Raw genomic sequence first — 6761 nt, forward strand, 5'->3', positions numbered from 1 at the left:
AGACACTCTTGATTCTGGAGGTCATTAATAATATAATAACATTAATACTAGAGTGGTTAAGGCGTTTTAGAATGACCAAAACAACATTTCAGACATTACAATGTGCTCAGCCTGCTTTTGTTGTTGTTTTAGTAATTTTAGCATTTATGTTTAGAGAATAACTTATCAATTAATAGCTCATTTTACATTAGTTTTATAAGATTGTTTTATAATTGTTATTTTGAGTCAATAATATGATGTATTTTTCAATTTTGGAGGGATCTTTTTAACTAATGAATCCTACAATTTAATTAGCGTTTATGTTATAGTAAAAATCAGGTACTGTGTGATGTGTTGTTTGTTTCTATTCATCCATCCAACCCTATGATGGATCGTCTGCTGATAATATTTTCATTCAGAGGACACGTTTGTTGCCTGATTGACACATTTATATGTATAGTGGTGCTTCTGGAAGTGGCATGAAATTGGTGCTTCAAATAAATGGATAAGATTGTATTTTTTCATGCATTATGAAATGCTATGCATCTGTTTAAATGAACACTTTACACATGCTTTATCATTTTGCCGAGGATGGAGAAGAGAATGAGGTAAGAAGGGAACAATTCAGTTCTGGGTCTTCAGTTTTGTCTAGTCCTGTGTGGAGATCAGATTAGAAGCTCGGAAACTGCCTGTTTTTGCATATTCTGTTATTTGTTTGTTTGTTTGTTTATTTATTCTTATGTATATTTTAGAATTAAATATTAAATATAGTTTACTTACTTACTTATTTATTTATTTTATTTTTTTTTCAATTTAATACAAATTTAGGTAAAATGTTAACCCCTTAAGAAAAAAAAAAATAATTTATTGATTTATTTTTATTTTTTCAATGTAATAAAGTTAAGGTAAAATTTTAGCCCCTTAAGAAAATTGTATTTATTTGTTTTTTTCTTTTCTTTTTTTTATGCTATAATTAAGGTCAAGTTTTTAACCCCCTTAAGATAATATAATTTCTTTATTTTCTTTTTATTTAATATTAAATAATATAAAAAACCTAAATAATTAAATAAATAAAATAAAAAAAAATAATTATTAAAAAAAATTTGACCTTAATTATTAGGTCAGAATTTAGTCTCCTAGAAAATATAATTATTTATTTATTCATTAATTTTTTTTTAGTTTTTTTTTCTATGTAATAAAATTAAGGTCAAATTTTAGCACCTTTAACAATATTATTTATTTATTTACTTGTTTATTTTTTATTTTATTTCTTTCTAAATTCATACAATCTTGACATTATTTTGCAAATAATATTATGATTTTGACTAAATATTATATAGATGCAAACACATGCAAATATTCATTCATTCATTTTCTTGTCGGCTTAGTCCCTTTATTAATCTGTGGGTCGCCACAGCGGAATGAACCGCCAACTTATCCAGCAAGTTTTTTTTATGCAAAAAAACCGGAGCACCCGGAGGAAACCCACATGAACGCAGGGAGAACATGCAAACTCCACACAGAAACGGCAACTGAGCCGAGGATCGAACCAGTGACCGATCGAACCAGTGACCCAGCGACCTTTATGCTGTGAGGCGAACGTGCTACCCACTGCGCCACTGTGTCTCCCCACATGCAAATATATTAACTATTTAAATGCAATCATTTTACGCTAGTACTCACACACACACAAACACACAATACATATAAAGACAGGAAATTACACTTTATATGCTCTTTCAGTATAACATTGTATAAGACTGTCTCATTTTTAAAGTTTGTAAAACGTTTTTACAAAGTGAACACACTTTGGTCATTCAATAAACGTTTGCTAATAAAAGCTAGATTTACCATACGTTAATGTAAAACATAATTTGTATTAGTTTGTTTGCTATTTTTTTACTGTATTTATTACATTTTTCTGAATAGTTTTTTAGTTGCAATTATATATATATATATATATATATATATATATATATATATATATATATATATATATATATATATATATATAATTTTATTGATGATTGATTGGTTTAATGAACAATTTTTTAATAAATATTTATTTTATTGGTTGATTTAATTCATGAATAATTAATAATTAAATATGAATTTATTTTATTATTTTTTTATTGATTGATTCGTTTAATTAATGAATAATTATTTATTAAATTTTTATTTATTTTATAATTTTTTATTGATGGATTGATTTAATAATTATTTATAAAATATTTAATTATTTCATTATTATTTTTATGTATGTATTTATTTATTGATTAATTCAATTAACTGTTTATTAATTATTTGTTTATTTTATTATTTAAATCATTAATAATTTATGTGCAGGAATTTATTCAATGCAGTTCATTCATTTAAACTGATTTTTTAACACCGTCAACTCAAATACAGCTTTAGGAGTTCTATTAATAATCTAACTGCATTATACTCTTTTATGCAATGAAAACAGCCATAGAAGCTGCCACCTTTAGTGACAAGCATAATTTAGTCATGTCACTAAACATAGCGTCCCTTTTTTTTTCAACAGAAAAGTTAAGTGGGAGTAGCTTGTTCATACCAGATTGTATGCAAATCACAAAGTATGCTACTATTGCTACGTGTGTTTTATGTATATAAGCAAGTAGTGGTTAAATATAATAATTTATGCAGTTCACACTTCTTTAAAAATGAGTAGGAAAATGTGTAAAATTTCACAAGCACAATTACTTCACAATCATTCCAGAGCAGTGCATTGTGGGAAATGGTTGTGGAAAGAGCAGGTGATTTGTCTGTTTGTGGACCGCGCTTCAGGATGAGGAAAGACTGGAGGACATTATGACTGTTTATTGGTCAGATGGAAGCTTCAAACTTCAGAAGTGCAGATTTAATGGAGCGTTTAGGCCAGTGTAATAATTTGCTCTGTCAGGCGTGCAGGACTCAGTAATATTGGCTAATGGAATTAACCGTGCTTTTGATCAATATGAGCTGATTTTGCTCCAGCTAAAGGCCACAGATCTCCGAAGAGAGCATTTCTGTACAAGCCAAGCAGACGTGAGAGGGATTGTTAGATCCGCTCTGACAGATTCATCTGTTTTAGGCCGATGTACAGCTCAAGCCATTATTCAAAAGCCAAAACACTGAAACCACAGATTTCTTTTGTTCCAGGACAGAATTGCTGACAGATTCTCCTGATTTCTGGATTTTTGTCTTTTTTTAGGTAGTATTTAAGCTTTTGCCGGTGTGATTAATTGCTGAAGCTTTGGAACATCGTGTTTTACATCCATGTATTTTTAAAGAGCCCCGAATATGCACTAAAAAGGGTCATATTTTGGTTTTGGGGGTTTTATAATATGCATTCATTTTTACCTAATTATACTAACGACTTCCATACAACTCATTCAGCGATTCATTTGTTCCCAAATCACACTTACTTACACTTGTTAAATAGAGGAAAAAAAACTGATCCATGAACGGTGTACTGATCAAGTTCCTGTCTGCTCTGACAAAGTCTCATACATCAATTGTCTTTTCTGATCCTTCCTTTAACAAACAGCCAGTGAATCCCCCGTTGTAAGTGTGTAGATTGCTGAAGCACTCGTAAGAAAAATGACAGGAGCACAGCACAAGGCTGGGGCTATAATGCTGTGGTATTTTTGCACATACAAAAACCTCAACCACTGACTCTTCACAGCCTCATATTTGGGTAGGGAACTTACACTAACTTTCCCTCACACTTCACAGTGTCTTCGCAACATGATTCAGCCAGGATTTGCTACAGTGTTTGTCTTTCTTCTTTTCTTTCTACAGTGTTTGTGGGTGGGCCGTTTTAATTTTCCGAGGTTTGCACGTGCAACAAATAGGTGAGGCTTGAGTTTAGGCTTGGGCTTTATCCAAATTTTGATACCGTCAAACCTCCTCCCTAATTTACCTCGGTATCCGGTATTACCGTGCATAATAAAAGAAAATATGACGTAAGGCTCAGACAGCGTCACCAAACTGTTGGCTTGTGCCTAAACCATTCAGAAACTGAATACCGTATATGCCACCTTAGGTTTGCGGTCACCTGTTTGTTCTGTTCGCATTAGAGATCTGCTCGAGACGCTCACTCTCTCATTCATGCAAGCGCACACACACACACACACACACACACACACACACACACACACACACACACACACATACACACACACACACGTTTGTTTTTGTGATAAGTGGGGACATTACATAGGTTTCCATTCATTTTATACTGTCCAAACCGTATTTTATATTGCCCCCACCCCTAAACCCAACCATCACAGGAGAATGTGTGCAGCTTTACTCTCTGATTAAACTCATTCTGTAAGATTTATAAGCATTTTGAGAAATGAGGACGTCACCAATGTCCTCATATTTCACCTCCTTTTTGTAATACCTGTGTCATACCCATGTCATTATAAAGATTTGTGTCCTGATATGTCACAAAAACACGTACACACACACACACACACACAGAGTGAGAGACAGCACCAAGCAGCGCGTTCTCTCTCCTCTCTCTCTCCACCCATCTCTCTCTAACTCTCTTATTCACACACACACACACACACATAGAGAGAGAGAGCGACACAGCACCACGTGCTCTCTCATTCACAAACACACACACACACACACACATACACATACATAGACAGCATCCACGCGGATATTGTTAGACCGCGCGCCCGCTCCCTTTCAAATTACACCAGACTGACCGACCGCTTTCTGCGATTTATTCTAAAATTTATTCCCACACCACAAGAAATCTGGTCGGCTCCCGTGGTACAGCAGCAGGAATGCAGACCTCTCGTATTTACCATGTTTCCCTTCTTGTTCAGTCGAAACCGGAAATAATGCCAAACTGCAGGTCACTTGGTGCGCGACCTGCCATCCTACCTTACCTCTCTCTCTTATCCACACTGTCCTGTATTGACAATCACACATACGTATTTGTAGGCATTAAATAAATAATATTTGTTATTTAATACTTGTCTCCTATTTAAGTGCATTGTTTTTGATGATGGTATAATGGTATTGAAACTTGACACCGTTGCTATTTTTAGATCCCGCCGTATACCATAATACCGTAATACCACCCAAGCCTACTTGAGTTCCTTACTGATGTCAAGCTGACACGGCTAAAGAGTCTCCAACCACACAATTAATTTCCACCACTCTGAGTCGACTCTTTTATAGATGAATCAATAGTTTTAAACTTGGTGTCATGACTGTCATGGTCACCGCTAGTTGGCACTGTAGTTCGTTAGTGAACTTCAGTTGTTCAGGAACTACAAATCCCTACATTCCGCGTACACACACCCGGCTTCACTTACACTGATTACATACTCGGCTGATTCCAGTTCCGGTTTGATTGTTGGGCTATTTATACACCCTGCACCCGTTTGTTTGTTACTGAGTCGTTTGTTTAAGTTGGTATGTTGTTCCTGAGCTGTGTTTCCGTATCTTGCCCTAGTTCCTTGTTTAGTTTGTTTATTTGTTATTTTGATACTTTGATTTTGGATGTCCTGTTTTCTTCTGTTGTCTGCACAATATCTCATTAAATGCATTTGGATCCACCACCTTTTGTTTCATCCATCAGCATATGGTGACACATGGTGCACTTTCAGATTTAAGCCTTAGCTGGATATTTTACTTAACTTAGAGCTGTCACATACTGCATGAAAGGTCGTTTTCAAAAACCCATTATAGGGGCTCTTTAAGGATGTCTTTTGCTGTTGTGTTTTTATTTTTTAGATTAATTTTGTAAGATGTTATAATAAAAAAAGACGGGAAAAAAACACAGCAAGACTCTCTTCTTCAGATACAATCCTTGGTTCAGCTGAACTCATTTTGCAATTTTGTGCTTTGCAAAGAATTGGATAAAAAGCATTGAAGAATTGAAAGAATTGGAGACTCTGGCCTTCAAAACTAAACACAACACAAAACTTTCACAAGGTTATAAAAGTTTCTCAACTGTATTTATACATTCAGTTTTGGACGAAAAAGATTACTTGGTTTCTTTAGATTTATTGTTTAAATTCAGAATGGGGAGGAAAGGTGATTTAAGTGACTTTGAATGTGGCATGGTTGTTGGTGCCAGAGAGGCTGTTCTGAGTATTTCAGAAACTGCTGACGCACTGGGATTTTCACACGTAACTATCTGTAGGGTTTATAGGGAATGGTCTTAAAAAGAGAAAATATCCAGTGAGCGGCAGTTCTGTGGGCGCAAATGCCTTGTTGATGCCAGAGATCTGAGGAGAATGGCCAGACTGGTTCCAGCGGATAGAAAGGCAACAGTAACTCAAATAACCACTCTTTACAACCGAGATATGCAGAAGAGCTTCTCTGAACACACAACACATTCAACCTTGAGGCGGATGGGCTACAGCAGCAGAAAACCACATCGGGTGCCACTCCTGTCACCTTAAAACAGAAATTGATTTGTGAAGGATCGGATGACACTTAAGGGAAAGTTCACCCCCACAAAAATAAAGTCCAGTCATTAATTACTCCTTTTACTTGTTCCAAACCTGTTTGAGATTTGTTTTTGTTTGTTTGTTTTGTTGAACACAAAAGGAGATATTTTGAAGAAAGTTAAAAACCTGTAACCATTGACTTCCATAGCATTAGTTTTTCCTATTGTGGAAGTCAATGGTTACAGGTTTTCAACTTACTTCAAAATATCTTAGTTTGTGTTTAGCTCATAGAGCTATACAACCACTTGAATTGAAATGATGAGGGAGGCACGGTGTCTCAGTGGTTAGAACTGTCAT

The sequence above is a fragment of the Danio rerio genome, chromosome 18 (assembly GCF_052040795.2).
Source record: "Danio rerio strain M-AB ecotype USA chromosome 18, GRCz13ab, whole genome shotgun sequence".
Classification (NCBI taxonomy): Eukaryota; Metazoa; Chordata; class Actinopteri; order Cypriniformes; family Danionidae; genus Danio; species Danio rerio.